The 20,254-nt window shown below is 43.9% G+C and overlaps 1 long non-coding RNA gene across 2 annotated transcripts in view; it reads right to left on the bottom strand.

Moving 5' to 3' along the window:
• Nucleotides 1–452: 452 nt before the first annotated feature.
• LOC109444232 (uncharacterized) overlaps nt 453–20,254 on the bottom strand; it is a 104,619-nt gene continuing 84,817 nt past the window's right edge. The window contains exons 9-12 of one of the 2 annotated variants that reach the window (XR_012491912.1): nt 15,005–15,136; nt 14,504–14,571; nt 10,161–13,475; nt 453–1,564 (exon numbers count right to left, since the gene is read on the bottom strand). This is a non-coding gene — a long non-coding RNA (uncharacterized LOC109444232). The other variant, XR_012491911.1, reaches the window with a different exon arrangement.

Below are 20,254 nucleotides of genomic sequence, written 5' to 3'. Positions count from 1 at the left end.
GGCTGCGTTTAGATTCCCATCTGAGTTGTGTGACGGGATCTGGCACCCTTTCAACAACTGCAGTCATTACTTGGAGAGTAACCGCAGAGGGAAACAAATCAACTTTTAATGTCAGGATATCACACCCTCTCTAACATTTTTGTCTATGAATGAGGCAGTGACTGTATAATTAACCTTGATCTTACTGCTCTAAAGTCACATGACTTACTTTACTGAAAGGTACTACCCTGTTTCCCTGAAAATAAGACCTAGCTGGACAATCAGCTCTAATGTGTCTTTTGGAGCAAAAATTAATATAAAACTCGGTATCATATCATATTATATTATATTATATTATATTATATTATATTATATTAAAGACCCATTCTTATAGTAAAATAAGACCGGGTCTTATATTAATTTTTGCTCTGAAAGACGCATTAGAGCTGATTGTCCAGCTAGGTCTTATTTTCAGGGAAACACGGTATTTATTACACAAAAAAATTATTCATCCCTAAAGAAAGCTTTCCAGACTAGATAAGAATATCTTCTTTTAAAAAATGATGAATTTACATAAGCAATACTCATATATGCAAAAATTCTTAAAGTCAAAATGTTCAAAAGAACATACCATGACAAATGGACCCAACTCCTAAGCCTGTACTTCAGCCGTCTAATCCCCCTCCCTGCAGGCAAATACAGTAACCAGGTTTTTATTGATCTGTCCAGAGAAATTTTATGAATTTACACACAGGCACACACACACACACACACACACACACACACACACACACACACACCATTGTACACCATTTTCCCCCCTATTTTTAACACTATGCTGATTGGTCTGCATCAGTACATGGAGACAGCCCTGATTTAATTGTTAAGGGCTATACTCCCGACTGCCAGGGCACCCTTCTCTCCCATCAGGCCCTTGTATGTCCTCTCAGTGCTTGGGAATGACACAGAGAAGCCCCCACGACCACGTCCCCATCGGCAACTATCCTTAAGCCAAACTCCCCACTCCGACCAAGCTGCTTGTGTGGCTCCTGAAGGGAGTTCCAGTCCTTCCGCTCCGGTTAACTAGCTGCAGACTGGTGACCTCACCCTTCCGGCGCTTGGGCTTCTGGTTGACCAGTTAGGGGTGGCCTGGGAGGGGAGGGAGTGGAACCATGTCCAAGGCCCTTTGCAGCTCACAGTCTGTGAATCTGTGACTAGAGGAGGTCAAAGGGCCTTTCCAAGGCTACACTTTGATCCGCAATTTAGATTTTCATGGGTTTGGTCATGTTTCCTCAATTGTCTGTAAACTCATTAAGGATGAGACGCTCGGCCGTTCCCAGCATGTTCTGCTAGAAGAGTTACTCCAGAAGTGTTTGTGGGTTTCCTGGGTTATCGCTCAAAGGGTTGTGCAATCATGACTGTTCCAGCTCTACTGCTGATGATAGGTCAGCTAACCCTGCGTCTTTCTTCTGGGACGAGGCATAGGAGTTACAGAGCTGGTGCTGTGTCAGAACGACTCAGAACGATTTTTGATTTCAGCGCTGGGTCCTCAACAGTACATCTAACTCCCGCAGTCCAGGTGTTCCTGACATGACACAAATAGCTATTAGGTTGGTGCCAAAGTAGTTGTGCTTTAAAACGTTAAAACCAAATGCAAACACCGCAATTACTTGGGCACCAACCTAATAGTAACAGTTCGAAGAGTAAAAGTGTAGGTTATTAGAAATAAAGGGGATACTGGTGATGACAAAATTCAAACATTTTATTGTGTAGATGTGAAAAACCACGGCCTAGAACTGAAGAACTTTGTCTCAGGATGGTGATTCAGCAGGTGATAGAGAGACCCAGGGGTAGAACCTGGGTCTCCCAACTCTTCTTCTAGAGAAAGAAAAGGGGAAATGAAGCCTTTACAGATTGTTCCCTGTATGCTGTCAGCAGCTGGAACTTGCTGCCCCATGAAACTGTGTGCACTGAGTTTATTAATATGATAGTAGGTTCAAATCTTACTATACTTCCTCAGCTGAAAACTTAGATTAATAAATGCACTTACCTTCAAGGTGGTGGGAGGATGTTATGAGATAATGCTTATAAGAGCCCAGAGCAAAGCACCAGGAACATAAACGTTACCTGTAACTATTATTTAAAGATCTTAATATAATTTCCCCTTCCGTGGATTTCTTTTTCAATGGGAGGGAGTGGATTTAAATATCAGGTTTTGTTAAACGAAGGCCCACCTCTGTATTACCCTATCTAACGTCACAGCAACTCGATGGCTTTATTAAAAGGGGAGAATTACCCCTGGTTTTTGCCTGTCTTTCAGGGGTTATGAAAATTTCACTCATGCACACATATCTTCATGAATTTTGCCAAATCTGCATACCATCTCTATTATTATTTACTTACTGCTTTTATTTAAATTGACTAAATGTAAATAATTTATGTGAAATTATATTAAAATACCAAACTCTCTAAACATAAAAAATGTCTGCTCATATACCAGTTAAGAAACACTGGGATAGTGAAATGCATTAGAGTTGAAGGATCACGAGACAGGGGTTCAAATCCTCGCTTTGCTCTTTGCTAGTCACGTAATTTTGAGCAAGTTATATCTCAGTTTCTTTATAGAGTGATAATCATAATTTGTAATTCATAGTGTTGTTACGGTGATAAATAGGGTGATATATATGACAGCACTTCGAACAATTTAACACTGTGTGGCATTGTAAGTTATGGTTGTTAAATAAAGGGAAAATTAGTGTTTTGGGAGAAGGGAGTGCTATTGTTTTAGTGGTGAAGTTTATTCAGCAGGGTGGGAGGGTGTAGAAAACATCTATATTTTAAAGAATGGATGTACAACGATGCACTATTAGATGGGTTAGAAAATGGCAGAAAAGTTGGTAAAATACTACAAAAGGACGGGGGCAAAATCCACTTAAATTCACTTTGACGAAAAGAACATTCTTAGTACAGGCCCAACATAAACGTGTGGCAAGTTGATGAGAAGGTTTCAAAACAAAGAAGTTTTAAGCGTAATTTTCTCGTAAGACTGATAGAAGTTTCTTAACTGGTCTCTAGAGTATCTGGAAGCCTTGTCAAGGCTCCAAACATTTACTGCTGAACTGCAAAGGGTAGGGACAGTCAAGACTACAAGCTCCTCAGACTCGAACCGTGCTTCCTTTATTAAAAAGCTCTTCGAATGGTATTCCAACCCTTCTCCACTCTCTTCCCCTCCATGACTACCTGCTCATAGAGAAGCCAGAGTGATCCACGTGGACCACTGTTAAGTTCCTGTCCCCAAGCCTCCACAGTGACACTGCCCCCCACCCCATCCTCTCTCCGGGTCTGAAGCACCCTGCTCTTTATTGAACCCTCTACTCTCCCTGTGACTCTCAGCTTGCCCTCTCTACAGCTTTTTTTGCATCGGCATTCAATGGTTTCACACCTTCCCCTGACCACAGGCTCCCAGGTAGAAGTGTTTTGACTCTGTGTTCCAACTCTATTCCTAACGCCCTATTTTGTCCTTTTCTGCATTCCTCACCTCCCAATGTAGCCTCCATATTTCCTTTAACTCTTAGAGTATTTTTCCCCAAAGTGTAATCCACGGGAAGTTTTATATACCATTACACAAGTAGTATGATTTAAAAACAAACAAACAAACAAACAAAAAAAACCAGAAATAATTTGCCTGTAGTGCCACTACATAAATTTTCCTTATGCTCTCGTTTTTCCTTACATGACTTTTTTCCATGGGAGTAGGTCTCTTGTAGCCATAGCGCCCACTCTAGGAATAAAGCACATAGCCTGTTCTGGGATGGAGAAGCCTTCCATTTTCCACCTGAGAGATGGTTGCCTCCGTTCATCTGGTATATTCTTATTAAGACCGACAGAGACTTCTGTGCTGCCGAATCGAATAGACTCTTAAATCCAGACTAAAATCACAACTTCAGTGTCTGACACAACTGATCACCCCTCCATGACACCTCTTCTTGCCCTGGTTTTGTCATGTTACACCGCCCGGGCAACCTGTGTACGTTGGCTGTTTCTTCTCAGTTCCTGACGGTTCTTTCTCCTCCACTGCTCATTCCATACAGGGCTTCCTAAGGGCTCCATCCTGATTCCTCTGCTCGTGTCACTATGAACGGTCCTGTGTTGATCGCACTCACTCCCGTTACTGCCTTCATGCCAGTGATTCTCAGATTCACTTCTCCAGCAAAGACCCTTCCCATAACTTCCTACCTGTCTACTGAGTGGTCAACCGGATATGTCCACAGGATGTTTCAGCATAGCCATGCAAGCTCCAATATTTTCTAAAACGTAACTCCACATCTTCCTACTCTCAGATTTGTACCTTCTCAGGTGTTCCCTGAGTAAAGGCCACGCCATCCATCCACTCAGTTGCTTCAGCCAGAGACCGAGGAGTCACTGACGATTTATCCTCTACTTACCTTTCTCACCACGTGCCTCTCCCCAGTAATGAATCACCGAGTCTTTTTCATCCTGTTTCCTAAATACTTCAATGCATTTACCTCCCTACATCGCCACTGTCACCACACCGTGTCCAAGCTACCACCATTTCTCACCTGGATTCTGTGACAACCTCATACCCTCCCACTGAAGCGCACGCTATTGTCACATCTCTCCTCAGATTCTTCAATGGCTTCCACTGCCTTTAGGATAAAGGCCTGATCCTTAAGACCTACAAGGCTCTGTGTGATCTCCCTTCTGCCTAGCTATAGAGGCTCATCGTGCGTCCGTCTGTCCCTCACCCTTTTCCATTCCAGAAAGTGTCCTCTCAGTTCTTTGCAATGAGAAGCCACATCTCTTTTTACCTTGAGACTTTGCCTGGAATCCATCAGTTTAGTTTTCAGGCCCAATACTGCTACCCTTCGTCTGTCTCCAGAGCATCCCTACAATTCTCCAGACCTCCCCCCACCCCAGTTCTAACATGGTCACCTCATTCTTTAGGTCTATTCATACACATCCCATTCTCAAAAAAGGCTCTGTGAATCCTCCAGACCCTGATATAGCAGTCTGTACTCTTCTCAGCATTATCATAATTATGTTTGTCTAAATTTTCAATCTCTTTCCAGCAGCTAATCTGTGTGTTCCATGAGGACAGTGAATTTGCACTACGCCTGACACACAGTAGGTATAGAATAAATATAAGATGAAGGGATTATTTATTTTTCAGAAATCCTTTACATCTGGCTACTAACTTATTTAAGATTTATTTATAGTAATGCTTTTGAACAACTCACTAGACTGCAATGATTGGAAGGATTTTTAAAAATAGTGTTGAAAAAATAAAGTGTAAATTGAAGGTTTCAGAGAAAAAATTCATTTTTCTCCCCAAGACTTTTTCGTCTTTATGTGGATAGGGTTTCACCTGTGAAGAAGAAAAAATATTTCCAAAAGGAGAAAAACTTCTTCTTTGGGCATCGTAATCAAATTGATTTGTGGACTGATTCATTCATTAATACCAAGAGCTGTCATTTATTAGGAATCCGGTATTTTCCAGGGAGAGTCCTCAGTGCAAAGAGAGTATTAATTAATTTAAAGCAACTTTATGAGGTGGTTACTATTTTTACCCTCACGTTGCATGATTTGTTCTCCTGTGTTACTGCTCTGGGGGAAGCACGAAGTAGCATCTCAAGCTGTTGCCGACCCAGCTCTTCACTAGGTCATATCTGACAGCCACACTGGATTCTGATAATGGCAGGAGTCTCTCCTGGCTCACATAGGTCTCAGGCCATGCGGCCAGACGACCGTCTCCTGTCATGTGCTACCTCTTGCATCACAGATTCTTCTCAGGGGAGCTGGCTCCATATTACTTCATTACTGCCAGAGGAATTTCTCTAGTCATGCATTGCCCTTCAGGACATGGTAGCTAGTCCTTGTGATTTTTTTGAACACTGCGGTTCCTAAACAGTGTTGAGCAAAGATAATTTTGCAGGGGGCCCACACATGGCTCCTGCCCAAAGAGTCCTCTGGAGGCCTAAGAATGGGAAGCTGCGAGGGCATAAGGGATAGCTGGAGTGTAACACCATGCTCTACTCACCCATCCACACACCCATCCACACACCCATCCACACACCCATCCACCCATCCACCCATCCACCCATCCACACACCCATCCACACACCCATCCACACACCCATCCACCCGTCCACCCATCCACCCACCCACCCACCATCTACCCACTCACCCATCCACCCACCCACCCATCCACCCACCCACCCATCCACCCATCCACCCACCCATCTACCCACCCATCCATCCATTCACTCACCCACTCACCCATCCATCCATTCACTCACCCACTCACCCATCCACCCACTTATTAAATTTATCCCACAAAGACCTGTTACTTATCTACCATGTGCCAAGGAGCATGTTAGGTGCTGGGGACATAACAGTGAATGAGCAGTTCCTGTCCTCAAGGCCCTTCTAGTCTAGTTGCTGAAGGAGGGAAGTGGACACAGTGCCTGCTGTGAGGCAGCAAAGGGGAGTGCTGGAACAGTCGGGACTCTTACGGCTACATGAGCCATGAACGCAGTTCAAACACTGATTCGGCAAATGTGTTACTGTTTCCTGGCTTAAGGGAAGGAAGTGGGAATAATAAAACTGAGAAGGACAGGGCTGCAAGAAGAACTCAGTACCAAGCAGAAGCAGGCCCTTGAATGTCCCCAGAAACCCTGTCCCCCTGTCCCCTGCGGGCTCCCTTTCTGCAGAGCTCCCCACAGCTCAAGAAACAAAGCCATCAGCTCTGAGCCTCACCCTCAACCCATGGTCTGACTCAGGGAGGGCAGGTCCCTTTCTTCAATTATAATCTCACAAAAACCCCAGCGTGGGTCGTATGCCCATCTCTAGCTCAGTGATTCTCAACTGTAGGTGGTTTTGCCCCTCAAGGGATATTCTACGATGTCTAGAGATGTTTTCTATTGTCCTGACGGCTGGGGGTGGACGGCTATTGGTATCTCGTAGGTGGAGGCCAGAAATGTTGCTAAACATCCTACAGCATATGGGATGGTGCCCACAGCAAAGGACCATCCAATAGAGGGTTGGTGGTGCTGAGGCTGAGAGACTCGGATCTAGACCAATCAACTGTGGTCTGGAGGAGGGTGAAGAGGGCCTCAAAGGTTTTCTAAAAGATGTGAAACATTGGCTGATGCGTAACGGATGACAGGAGTTAGCCAGGCACGGAGGGCCAGGGAAGGCTGATCCGCAGAGGGAGGTATGTGAGGAAAGAGAACTGACCAAGTAGAAAAATGTAAGATGCTCAGTATCGGATATGTATCAGTTATCTGCAAATTAATGTAAGGGTTTAGCACAACTTCACTCAAAGTCCCAAGCGCTCATGGGATCACTTGACAAAGCGATTCTAAATAACATTAAAGACAGAAGGCTGGATTCTGCAGAGACAGATGGTCAGCAAGACTTAATTCTTCTTGTTGGGGTAATCAAGAGATTGTAGGAAAGAAATATTAATGTTCAGTTTTAAATTTCAAACGTTCAATATAAACCCCTCCATTTCCCCAGACATTCAGTAAAATCTGCTAACAATAGAAATGTCTTGTGTGGCAATTTCATAGGAGAAATTCAAACTTTTAGACTGGTGGGGACCAGAGAAAAAGAACAGCTTGAGAGGGTGAATTCATGCTTAAATTCAATGGAATCAGAACCAGAGCCTGAAATGACCGAGATGATAAACCCCTCGGAACCAGAAGCCGCCCTGAAGAACGAATTTGCAACTCCAGTGAGATACAGGAGGGGCCATGAGCTGACCTACTCTGTATCTGCAAGTTCAAGGTCATCTGAGTTGACATCTCAGTTACATATGTGAAATTTTAACCTTTTTACAAATTCCTAGGGAAAGGACAAACTATTATGGGTGCTTATCTCTATAGCATTGAATTACAAATGATTTTTACTTTTCTGAATTTTCTATAATGAGCACAAGTTATTGTTAGAAGAAAAGTTTGTCAGTGGGGAAAAAAAAAGAATTGGGAAGAATGCTTGGGTGGAAGGCAGGGTCAAGCAAAGCTTTTCAAGGTCACTTGCTTTCTAGAAAGGTCACAGCAAATAATTCTGTGAGTGTCTCAGCTTCAGTCAGTTACTGACCATGGTTCTCGCTTTGCATGTTTTGCCACCATTTTAAAGAACCAGGTGCCAAGGGTGAGCAACCACCATTGAGACGTCCCCGCTTCTGACTTCCTACACAGACTACACCAACGACACACTTTGAGCTGTCGTCTAGTTGTCTCCTGTCCTTAAATATTACCTTCCAAACTAGCTTATAAACCTGTCATGTCTTATATTTCTATTGATGCTCCAGTTGGTACCCAGAGGGACCGAGAATAACTCTTTAAGACCAAATTCACATAGACAATGCAGTGATATTATATAGGTTTTTAATTTTTCATAGGACTTTCCAGTCTGGGAAGACACCTACTCCCATTAATTAAGTCATATCTGATGAAATGATGATAGATTGATATTAATTTCTTATTGCTATAGTGCGATAGAAGTGTATTTTATATTTACACCTATATTTAGAGCTGTAGAGCTTAGTTTTTATCAAATTAGTGCCTTTTCCGTGTAAGTTCTTTACGGGCACTCACATTTATAGTCTGCAAACATTATAACACTTGTCACCTCACAAGAACTCCATACATGTTGGGAGCCAGTGACCTCCTTGGGTTTCCCAATGAGTCAGTGAGAGAGTCAAAGAAAGAAAATAATGATAAAAATAAAATAACAGGAATTAGTCATGTTTATTGAGCACATCCGGTGTGCTAGGCATTCTGCTACGCCATTTCACGCAAAGTAGTTCATTTATTCCTTAGAATAACCCCAAGAGGTAGGTGCTGTGAATATTTGTTTATCAGTATGGACGGAGCCTTAAAAAGGTTAAGTGCTTTGGCCGGTGTCTACCTAAGAATTTGCACAGCTGAGAGAAGAACCAAGGTCTTTGGATGAGAAATGCAACGCGTTCCATTCCAATTTGGCCTTTCATAAAACCAAATTTTGTCTCATTACTTGGAATCCTCTCCTTGCCCGACTGGACACAAAAATCTGAGCTCTTTAAAATCTGAGGAGTCTAAAACATACACTAAAATCACTCCACACAGTAAAAAGGGATTAACTATTTAGTACCAACGTCAGCAACACCACAACACAAAGATTTTAGGCCAAGAGAATATTAGTTTGATGAGGAAACTGACGATCTAGACCATTCAACTTAGGGGAAAAGGGTTTGATCCCAGTTTGAACTGGTTCATGGTAGAGGCTATTTGGCCTATTCACCCCGGCACGCCATCTTTACAAAATGTTGTCCGATTTATCTCTACATTTACAGTGGTGAAGGCCACACTTGTTAAGTTTTGCTGGATAGGAAGGCACCTTGGGGCAACTCCAAAGCACATCAAGTGAATTAAGCCTTTGTTCTCTAGACTTTCTGAACTGGTTCTTTAAATCACTTTTATTACTCTCTGAGCAGAAATCCGGGGTGAGTGTGGAAACAACTGTGCATCTTTGTTTAAAAACCTTCCAGGTATTGCTCCCCTCCCTCGGCCCCCACTCCTACCCGGTCCTGTGTCCTTACAGTTCTCAAAGGTGGGCATGGAGCAAAGGCAGGGTCTCTAGACAATCCACCAGGTGCAGCTCAGCGGGCAGCTGTGTGCACTGGGGACCTGGGCCAGGGCACACTTGGCCGGGGCAACAGGGGAAGACAGACTCCTTTTACACTCACACCCCTGGCATCTGCATGAAGCAGGTTAGGGATCAGAATTACCTGTGGTCTAAAGACCGCCAGGTGAGAGGCAGTGGGCTTGAGTGGGCAGACAGAGGGGAGAGATCTGGAGGTGGATTTGTCAATACTCAGCTTAACTTTTGGAAGCCCTGGGGTGGCCGGGGACAGCCTGACTGGGCCCCATTCATACACACATCCTGATACCTCCCATCCTGGGACCTGGGTGCCTGTGTAGATTCTTACCTATTCAGAACCTTTCAGCTCCTGAAAGCAGCAGCAACAGTGGGAACAAGAAGTAAGGAACTTTATAATGTAGCGTATTCCTCTGGGACCCAAAGCCCACATATACCATGTGTATTAATTTCCTATTGCTACTGTAACAAATTATCACACATGTAACGGCGTAAACATAACAAATATATTAGCTTACAGTTCTGAAGGTCAGAAGTCTAAAACGGCTCTGCAGGGCTGCATTCCTTCTGGAGGCGGGCAGGGAGACTGTTTCCTTGACTTTTGCAGCTTCCAGAGAGAGGCTCCTTCCTTCCTCCATCTTCAGAGCCGGCAGAGCAGCTTAGCATCTCCTCTCCTCCTGATGTCTGCCTCCTTCCCACTGGCGCCTTGTGATTGCGTTGGGCCTACCTGAGAGATCCAGGATCCTCTCCCCAGCACCCGATCCTTAATTGAATCATAGCTGCAACACTCCTTGCGCCAGGTGAGGTAACATGTTTGCAGGTGCTGGGGATAGGCACGTGATCGTCTTTGGGGCCGTTGTTCTGCCTATCGCAACAGGGGCATCTGATTTTCCATTTCCACACATCTGACTTTCAAACACTTTCACGGACGTGTTTATAATGGGAGAGGGCTACCTGCAGTGAGGTAGGGAGGTGTTTCATTAGAAAATAAAACGGGACTTGCTTCCATCATATTCCATTAACCCAAGAGACACTACTTGGGTTTTTTGTTTGTTTGTTTGTTTGTTTTTAATGTCTCCTACTCTTTTTAAATACAATGAAGAAACCAAAGAGCTGAGGAGACATTGGGAAAGAGAAAACTGCTGCCAGCCAGTCTAAGAGAGAGTCCTCAGCAGGTTACTTCTTGTCTCTTGATTAAGCGTGAACTGATGGCTAGTTGCCTACAAGAATGGTACCTAAAGGCAACAGATTTATAACTCACTCACCTCTGAAGTTTATGTATGTTTTTGGAAGGCTTTTTATTTCTTTGTGACATTGAAGAGGTTTGTACTCAGGATAAAATGTGAATCTTTGACCTTAAAATAAAAGAGTACGATCTGATTACTAAATATTTCCCTTTTCTCACTTAAGGAACCTGTGGTAGGTCTATTTTCTGGGCTGCTTAGTATTCCTGGATATTTATCAAAATAAAGTTGCTGGCCCTTTAATATCTAAAGGTCACGATTTATTATGAGCAGAAAGCAGCGCTCTCTTTAAGCCTGGAGACAAGACCAACGTTAAATGAAACTGGATTTTATTATAGTTAAGAAATTGAGAATGGGGCGCTTCTACATTTATTTACATATGTGGCTTTACCAATATTACTTACTATTTATACCTAGTTGCTTTGCTGGATAGTGACATCATTTATTGGGAAAAAGAAAGGAACACTGAGAGGGAGAGGGAACCGACGTGCCTGTCAGCTCCTGCTATGGCATCACTGCTTCTAGGAGGCACCCTCAGGCCCTGTAACAAATGTAGCTGCTTGCAGGGAAAAGTCATAGGGCTAGAGAGAAGTCCCCGCAAAGCTGAACGGATAAGGTGGTCGTACCCGTCAGGTTTCGTCCTGCAGATAGGGATGCAAAGGAATTCTCAAGCCCTTTTTGGGTTAGGTTAAATTTACTGAATCCCCAAGACAGTATATCTGCTTTAGCAGGGAAAAATCTTGAAAGCGAACCATGGTCATATGAGGTCTGACAATTAAGTTCACATTCACAAACTTCTTGCAACCATGTTGCTAACCTTTTTTGATATCAGAGGGATTATTCGTTATGAATTTCTACCAACTGGACAAACAGTTAACCAAGGTTACTATTTGGAAGTGCTGAAAAGGCTGCGTGGAAAAGTTAGACGACCTGAACTTTTCACCAATTCATGGCTTTTGCATCACGACAATGCACCAGCTCACACGGCACTGTCTATGAGGGAGTTTTTAGCCAGTGAACAAATAACTGTATTGGAACATGCTCCCTACTCACCTGATCTGGCCCCCAGTGACTTCTGTCTTTATGAAAAGATAAAGGAAATATTGAAAGGGAGACATTTTGATGACATTCAGGACATCCAGGGTAATACGACTACAGCTCTGATGGCCATTCCAGAAAAAGTTCCAAAATTGCTTTGAAGGGTGGGCTAGGTGCTGGCATGGGTGCATAGCTTCCCAAGGGGAGGACTTCGAACGTGACTGTAGTGATAATCAGCAATGAGGTACGTAGCACTTTTTCTAGGATGAGTTCGTGAACTTAATTGTCAGAGCTCATCTATAAATCCTAGTTCTTTCTGCCTTCACCATCTCTTCCCCATACCCTGGTCCATTATCTAAATAATAATACTATTTATATTTGTGCAGCATTTCTTCTGTCAGACACTGCTCTGAGCATCCACCATCCACTATTTCATTTGATCTTCACAATTACCCTGCAAAATAAATACAATCGTTATCCTCATTTTACAGACGAGGAATGCACCTTTGAGTCATTTCCCCACGGTCACACAGCAAGCGACAGAACCAGCTCGAGTATGAATGTTTGACTCTAAATTCCACACTAGTGACCCCTGCACTTCCTTTTTGGGTCTTTTGCCGGGACGCAGTTTCTCAGTTCTAGGGGGACTTTTTGCATCCTCGATATTGACAAGGACTATAAAGGTCACGGAATTACGGGCTGAGCTGTCTGTGTCTCCCACTCCCTGGTCCCCAGACAGGAGGCCATCCCTTCGTGGATCTGGAACGTGTTCCTTCCTCTCCATCACCCGTGAAGCGGGCCTTCCCGGCCATCGGTCACTCTGTGGTTTCCCTTCACTCCTGATAACCCACAGAGGTCTGTTTCACACTCGGTGAATTCCCTACGTGTCAGCCAGCTTGGAAGCAGTGTAACCGTCACTAGAGGAACCAGGTAATTTTACACTCTCTTGAACGCTCACAAACCTGGACGGCACTGGGAACCGCGGCAGTAAGATGAGGGCAGGGGGCCCCCACGTCAGGAACAGGCCGTGCTGCTTTTGGATGGTCACGGGGACATTCCACGCTAACTTTGGTTCCCTTTCTGGTGCCCTGGTCACTGAAACAGCCCTCTCCTGCCCGACGGGATGGAACTCTCCTGCGATTTGATGTGTTAGATGCGAGCTGCCAGGGACTCCTGGATGGCATGCGTGACCCAGGACTGCCCCCGGGGTTGGGCTGTGGGGTGGTCCATACAGATCTCAGTGAGCCTACACTCCCCGCTCCCCCCAGGTTTCTGTATAAATGAAATCAGGTTGACCTGAACCTGTGGGCCTCAGATGGCGGCATGTGGAGGGAAGAACGGGACCAACTGCGGCTCCCGAGCCAAGACCAGTGAAGGATATTAAAGGTTTATTGTATTGATTCAGGGTCAAGTTTTATCTGGCACTGGCTAAACCAGCCCCGCTGCCCCTGCCCCGCCACCCCCAGACGCTGCCCAGATACCTGGTTTCAAAGTTTGGGGTCTGGGAAAATTTCCAGAATTCCACACGGATGACAGTGTGCAGACCCAGATCTGAAAGCACGAGAAAAAGACAGGGAAACCCTAGGCCCAGAGGTTCTCTCCTTCTGCCGCAGGACCATCCAGTCTTCTTCCTTTTCCTCTCCCCGCCCCTCTCCTTCATTTTTTTTTTTTTTTTTTTAACTGTCTGTTTAAGAACAGAACAGTGACTTAATGGGTGAAAGAGAAAAAGAACAGCGTTAGACACCAGCCGTTGTGGGAGCTATGATTTGTATTTGCTGCGGCTTGTCACAACACATCAGAAGAACAGCGACCCATCTGTTCCAGATTGATAGAGCAGAGGCTCAGCAAGGAGTGTTTATCCAGATTCCGTGGGGAAGTGTCTGCATTTTACGGCATATTGACATGTGTGCCCGCGCAGCTAAAAGATGTCAGATGCCAGCTCTCTACCTTGCTGTGTGTATCATGTCACATCTGTCACCACAGTCGCTTTGAGTTTTGACAAGTGGGCTGTTTTTGCATGAAAATGCCCAAGTGGGAGGAAGAATACCCTCTGCTGAAAGTGAAATGCCTCTTCAGATCTACACAGTGAGAGGAGGGCATGCTGAGAACACAGAGGAAATGGAATCACACCACCTCTCCAGCTCACAAACAAATTGCTGTAACACTTGGTGTTGGCGGCTCCCAGGCACCTCTCCCAGGGGGTAATTAGCAGCATATAAATGCTAATGACTAATTAATGACCTTGGCCTGTGTAGACATCAGGAGAATCAAAGTAAACTATTGTCCAGAATCAACTTAAGAGATATAAACAGTAAAACTCCCCGTTTTAATAACTTTCAATAACTCCTGGGTTGGGGGAGGAGAGGGGCGGGGAGCGCGGGGAGGGTGGGAGGCATGTGAATAAATTAATCTTCTTTACATTTCAGGAGGTGGAATGGAGCAGATTCTCAGCGCCTGTATGCTAATGTCTCAGAAAATAAATTTAATTCACAGAGGCATATGAAGTCTTTGTACAGATTTATTTGAAGGTCTGTTTTTCCTCTGGACTCTTGTCAGAGGGTGTGATACCTAAAACTTACTGCCGGAACATCTGGTCTCCTTAATAAAACATGTCAGGGAGATGCGGGCTTCTGGGCAGCATATGTGGCTGTAAGAAGAAATAAATAATTCACTTTTCTGGAAAAAAAAAATCAAGGTCAAAGAGATGACTTTTTATAACAAGGTGTAAATGAGGTGTCACAAGAACCTAGGGCTCTGACTGCTAACCCCCCTCACTGTGTCCTCCAGAGAGAGGCAGTGAAGACCTCCGAATTTCTGGGAAGGAGGGTGCAGGGCCAGCCATGGCGTTAGCCAAAGGGACTAGAGAAACTGTTTTGTTTTGAAGCTGTGTTGGCCAAACAAGCACAGTTTGACATGTCGCTTTGTTTGGTTTTGGTAAATGGCTTTGGGGAAGAGGAGGTTAGGGAGAAGTAAAGTCCATCTCCCCCTCCGCCCCACAAGCCACCCCCTGGAAAGGCCATTGGTGAGAAGGAAACAGATTCTTTGAACTTTTGTATTCCCCACTGGCTTTCTTCACTTACCTGACATAATGGATTTTTCTCCATGAAACCAGGAGGAGGGCACGCATTTCTGCCAGTTAATCTTCACTCCATTTGAATGCTGGGATTCAAACCCTGTTGATTTGTTTTATATAACTGAAACGCACATCTTCTCTGTGGAAAAATGAAAGTGTACCTTTGTTTTTATCGTCTTTTCAGTCCTTTGAAGGAGTAAAGTGGTTCTTTGGGGGATGAAATCTCATAGATATGACCTTTCTCAAATCTATCCAAGTACCACACAACTGAATAGCACAATTTTACAAATTCAGATTCTTCTTATTTTATTTTGACTACATTGCAAGGAGAGGATCCAAGATCATAAACCTAAAATACTATATTCTAATTCCAACCCCTCAACACCAAACTCATCATAAAATATACACGTTTTATAGTAAAACAGCACCAAAATCAGTGCGGGTTTTGTTCTTTTTTTGTTTGAAAGCTAGTATGTTTATATTTTCCATAAGATGTTGTACTATAACATGTAAACACAGCAGCACTAAGAGATTCAGAATCATTTCAGAGTTCTGGTTATTTAAAATGCAACTCCATTCTGACATGTCAACCAAACAACTTGTCACTTCCGAGAACCTGGTTACAATAAAACCAACGAGATAAGTTAATATTCTTAGGCTCCTAACAGTCAGAGATTACTTCAAAACCCCAACATAGTTTAGAAAAATGACCTTGAACGTCACTACAGAGGAATTTCTTCTCACACACATGACACACAGCAGGGCCGACCTGAGACAGGACAAGTGCAACACCCTTCCAAAGGACACTTGGTAAATATCTGCGCGCTGCTTCTTTTGAGGAAGCGCAGGGTAAGGAACATAGAAAAAGAAGCTCACATTTACTGTTTCAAGCAGCCCCACTATACTCCAAGCTTGCGTACCCCACCAGACCACACTACCCTGAGTTCAAAGAGCCCCATTTTCCTGAAAAGGCAGGGGTGTCCCTCCCTCAAGTTGCTCAGTGGAGTAGTTCTTTTGTGTAAGAGAAATTGTGGCAAATACTACCTTCTACATCCATGTATACTTTCAGTGATGTTTTAAAACTCAGTAACATTTTTGCACCCCTTAAAGTCTGAGCTCTAAATAGTTGTCAGCCACCCACCACTTAATATCGCTTCTGGCCACACAACACAGCCCCCAGCCCTCACCTCCATGTTTATGGTCTTATTCAATGAAGTAGTTTGCCTGCTGGGGACGCACAGCATGTTAAAGTTTCTTAGTTCTAGACCTTTCTAACTCCCACTTCTTTTCCAAATGTGAGGCATCTGAGAGTCTTAGGAAACAATGCCCGGGAAACAAAGGCTGTCTTGCCCCCATTTTTCTTACTTCAGTCATTAAAGTGTTGATAAGCTTCATGCGGGTCATGAATCATCTCAGTCAAAGCTTTTCCAGTTTTCCTCCCCCTGGTGTTAGGAACTGTTTGTGAGAAGACTCTGATCGGGAAGAAACTTTACAAAATTATACAGTAAGAAGCAATTTTTAGAAATTGCTGCATGAAAATGTCACCTGATTTGTCCAGACAACAAATGTAAGTTTCCATCTGTATTAGTGCCCTGTTGCTGCTGTAACAAATCACCATAAATGTAGTGGCTTAAAACAACACACATTTATTGTCTTATAGTTTTGGGGGTGGTCACAATTCTGAAATGGGCCTCAGTGGGCCAGAATCAAAATTTTGGCAGGGCTATGTTGTTTCTGGAGGTTCTAGGGAAGTACATGTTTCCTTTCCCAGCTGTTAGAGGCTGCCCTCTTTTTTGTGACTCAGGGTCCCTTCCCCCATCGTCCAAATCAGCAATGGTGGGGCTAGTGTTTCTCACAGGGCCCAGATGCTGCCTCTCCCGCATCCTTCTGTCACATTTAAGGACCCTTCCAATTGCACGAGGCCCACCTGGGTTAATCCAGGCAAATCTCCCCACCACAAGATCGGCTGATGAGCAACCTCAATTCCATCTGCTACCTCATCCCCCTTTGCCATGTAATGTCACATGTTCACAGGTCCTGGAAATTAGCCGGGGATGTCATTCGGAGGCTCTTATTCTGTCTACCATACCATCTTAAAACACTCATCTACTACGATAAAGCGTGGGGTCTTTATTCTCTTTCTCAGTGTTTATTCCTGATTGCCCGCCTACTCACTAGAATGCTTGTTTTCCAAAGAATTCCACACTGCGGGCCACTTCTTCCAGGGGAATGGCTGTACACCAAAAGGAAATGGCCAGGGATGACCGAGTTCCCCTGAGTTCCTGGAAACCCTCCTGGGAGAGGACTGGCAGCGACAGAGCAGAAGGCTGAACGCAAACATCCTTGTCCACTGGGACTCATTCCATGGCTAGATAGAAACCTGGCAAGCTATTCAATTTAATCCATTTCAACTTGGTTCAACCAAAAAAGAAAAAAAAAAGGAGAGAATATTGGGGAATGCCGAGCTCAGAGGCCCTCGTGAGACTTCCTATAGGTAGGGGTATATGAGACACGTTCCCCATAGACACTGACTGTCACAATGGACACACCACAGTGCAGCAGGGACACAGGAGGGAAGGCGTGTGTCTGAGGAGGCTGCATTTGAAAGGGAGCTGGATGGCTGAGGAGGTGCCGATAGGATGAGGGCCTGTGGGAGCAAAGACACGGTCATGAGAGGTCTTGAAGACGCCTGCGCTATTTCCCAACTGCAACAAACCTACCTAAATCAGGGTTTTATAACCTCATCATGATTTTTCCTTTTACATTTTGGGCCAGATAATTATTTGTTGAGGGAGGCTGTTCTGTCCAGTGCACAACGCTTAATAGCGTCTCTTGCTTCTGCCTGCTAGGTGCTGGCAGCACTCTGCGCCCCCGCCCTGATGTGACACTCGCAGTATCTCCAAATATTGCCAGCTGTCCCTTGAGGGCCAAAATTGCGCCCTCCCTCCTGTTGAGAGCCATTGACCTACAGTCAACTTTAATTTTTATCTCAAAATCTGATTTGGGACCAATATGATGGTAAAAGCTAATCAGGCACAGCTGTGGGTTGACAGTGTTTGGGGAGCCTTGTTTCTCTAGATACTGTCCAGACTACCCAAGATTTAATGAGCAGAAGCTCTGAAAATATGTAATTATTATCTGTGGCAACTCAGCCAGCCCAGAGCACCCCTATTCTGGAGATATAGGCATTATCGATACAATAAAAGGCATAATGTTCCCAAGGCAGAGCCTACCCAGCCGTCCTTCCCACAGGACATGTCTGAGGAGCCCCCAGGTATCTCTTCACACTTGAAGAGCTTTCACTGAATTTTCAGTTTTTATAACTTCAAATGATAGTATATACCAAGTCCAAAATATTCCAGGTTTACTCTTCAGGGAGAAGTCTTTGGAAATATCATCAGATCCTTTACAATCCTTTAGAAAGATTCCTAACGCTTTAAAATGGCAAATAATTAAAAATAAAGCCTTTTAATGTCACATGTCTATACCTAACATTTGGGTGGAAAGAGAGTGACCCAGGAAATTAACATTTGCTTCCAGTTGTGCATATGTAAGAGTCAGGAAAATGACTCATAGAAAATATGTGATCCCAGACAAGAAAAAGCTAAAGGAGCTCATCATCACCAAACCAATGTTACAAGAAATGTTAAAGGGACTTCTTCAAGAAGGAAAAAAAGTTCAAAAAATATGAATAATAAAATGGCAATAGCTACATATCTGTCAACAATTACTTTAAATGTAAATGGATTAAATGCTCCAATCAAATGATACAAGCTGGCTGAATGGGTAAGAAAACAAAGCCCCTACATATGCTGCCTACAAGAGACTCACTTCAGGTCAAAAGACACACACAGACTGAAAGTAAAGGGATTAGAAAAAAGATACTTCATGAAAGTGGAAACAACAAACAAACAAAGCTGGAGTAGCAATACGTATACCAGACAAAATAGACTTTAAGACAAAGGCTATATCAAGAGACAAAGAAGACCCAGCAATTCCACTTTTGGGTTTTTATCTGAAGACACCCAGAACACTAATTAAAAAGATATATGCATCTATATGTTCATTGCAGAATTATTTACAATAGCCAAGATATGGAGGCAACCTGGCTGTCCATCAATGAGGTGAATGGATAAAGAAGAGGTGATACACACATACAGTGGAACATTACTCTGCCGTAAGAAAGAATGAAATCTTGCCATCTGCAACAACATGGATGGACCTAGAGGGTATTGTGCTTAGTGGAGTAAGTTGGACGGAGAAAGACAAATACCATATGGTTTCACTTATACGTGAAATCTAAAAGATAAAATGAGCAAACAAAAAAGAGACAAACTCATAGATATAGAGAACATTTTGATGGTTGCCAGACAGGAGGGGGATTGCGGGACTGGGGAAAAAGGGGGAAAGGATTAAGAAGCACAAATTGGTGGTTGCAAAAGAATCATGAGGATGTACACTGAGGAATACAGTCAATAATATTGTAATAAGTACGTACAGTGTCGGATGGGCACTAGACTTAATTGGGGTGATCACTTCGTAGGTTTTATAAATGTCTAATCACTATGTTGTACATCTGAAACTAATATAACATTGTATGTCAACTGTAATTGAATAATTAAAATAAAATAAAATAAAAACCGTGTGAGAAGTAAAATCAGCCTCCACTTCTTCTGCTAGGACTCAGTGGACGTTATAAATGATCTTGGATCCTGCCAAATCCTGGCTCCCCCCAAATACCACCAAAATAGCCTGTCTGTAAAGCAGAACTTTTTTCAAAACGATTCCATCTACAACAGAGGGACTTTATTGCTTATGGCAGTGAAAGGGACTATCCGCCTCACAGAATCTGACAGGTGTCTCGGGGGGGCGGGGGGTAGGCAAGCAACGGCAGCAGCTTGTGATGTACTGGGGGTCCTGTGATGGGTGGGTCTTTCCCTGTGGGGGCCCAGTTGGGATTAGGCAAACTCCATGACGTAACAGTGTAAGACCGTAGGACACAGCAAGGAGGGTGTTTCCAAGTGAATCCTGAAGAATAGAGAGTCACTGGTGAAATAGCTATTGCCCAAGAAAGAGATTACTTGAACGAGGGTTAAATGACCAGTCTATGGTTCAAACAGATAGCTCTGGGGGAAATTTCTGTAGGAATAACGCTATTTGCAATCTCATTTTCACGGGCAATAGTCAAGCTCTATTAATGCCGTCAAGTCAGGTTAATGTGGATGGCAAACTGTGCGAAAAGATGGTGTGGGTCTCA

Source organism: Rhinolophus sinicus, linkage group LG14 (assembly GCF_036562045.2).
Source record: "Rhinolophus sinicus isolate RSC01 linkage group LG14, ASM3656204v1, whole genome shotgun sequence".
NCBI lineage: Eukaryota > Metazoa > Chordata > Mammalia > Chiroptera > Rhinolophidae > Rhinolophus > Rhinolophus sinicus.
This window is presented reverse-complemented; position numbering and strand designations above follow the sequence as displayed.